This window comes from Octodon degus, unplaced genomic scaffold, assembly GCF_000260255.1.
Source record: "Octodon degus isolate 3935 unplaced genomic scaffold, OctDeg1.0 scaffold00031, whole genome shotgun sequence".
NCBI lineage: Eukaryota > Metazoa > Chordata > Mammalia > Rodentia > Octodontidae > Octodon > Octodon degus.
Window position 1 is genome coordinate 690628 of NW_004524607.1, and position 1187 is coordinate 691814.

At 51.0% G+C, this 1187-nt stretch overlaps 1 pseudogene; it reads right to left on the reverse strand.

Moving 5' to 3' along the window:
• LOC101570118 overlaps nucleotides 1-1187 on the reverse strand; it is a 41445-nt pseudogene that overhangs the window by 36246 nt on the left and 4012 nt on the right.

The window sequence follows — 1187 nt, forward strand, 5'->3', positions numbered from 1 at the left end:
CTGAGTTAGAAGAATGTAGCAAATTTTATTTTTTAAAAATTACCTGTTAAAGTTATCCACAGTTCCTATATTGTGAACATGGGAGTCAAACAAAGATGAAAGAGCCTAGGAAAAGAAAGAGGGAAAAAGAAGGTGTCTTAGTTCATTTTGTGTTACTGTAAGAGAACTCCAGAGCCTGAGTCATTTATAAAGCAAAGAGAATTATTTGGCTGAGGGTCTGGGGCTGAGGAGCTCAAGATGGAGGGTCCACATGTGCTGAGGGGCTCTTGCTGTGCTTTGGATGGTACATGTGCAGCCTGTGAGCCAAGGCTGATCTGGGCAGCAGCCAGGGCTGCGGTCAAGTGTTAATCCATTTACCAGGTGGAGCCTGGACTGCTTGCTCCTCACCCCAGAGGTCCCTGTGTTAACCCTGCTGCACTGCGATTTGCCCCTCTCCCAGGCTTTGGAGGTCACACTCCAGCCTTGGCAGATGGGGAGGAGCAGAGGTGACCAGGAGTGAAGATGGTGGAGAAACAGCTACTAAGCAGGGCTTCCGGCTGTTTCTAAGAGTAGAGCGGAAGAGAGGACAAACCCGAGACCTGCGAGGGGGAAGGGAGCAGCTGGGGACCTGTGTTGACCCAAGGGCCAGGTGGGGCAAGATGGGGACAAAGCAGGACACAAATTTTTCCTTCAAGGCCTCTCACGGTGTCCCCAGGCTCTGGCCTTGCTCTGTCCCTGGGTCATCCTGACCTCGCTTCTGGCCTCCCCATGGTCCCCATGCAGCAGCTGGCAACCCCATTCTCTCTGTGGGCAGCACTGCAGGGCTGCAGGGTGAGGTCAGCAGCCACAGAACTGGGTTTGCCCTACAGTCGCAGCCCAAGCGCCGCTGTTAACATAACTTGTAAGGATTTTCCCCATCTGTAAGGGATCTTACCATCGGGACTTTATAAATGATGTTTGAAATGTTTGAATTGCGTCTTTGTAGTAAACTTTAAAAATAGACACACAGTCATTTTCTTACAGGTATGTTAAAGCTGGACTGAGTGAAAGTGTCGTTTGGCACAGCACGAGCTCCACTGAGATGCTTAACCAGGCCTCGTTTTCTCTCCCTCTCTGTAGTGACTTAAAGGGAGTGATAGTGACTCTCAGCGACGATGGCCACTTGCAGTGCTCCTACTTGGGGACAGACCCTGCCCTGTTCCAGGCTC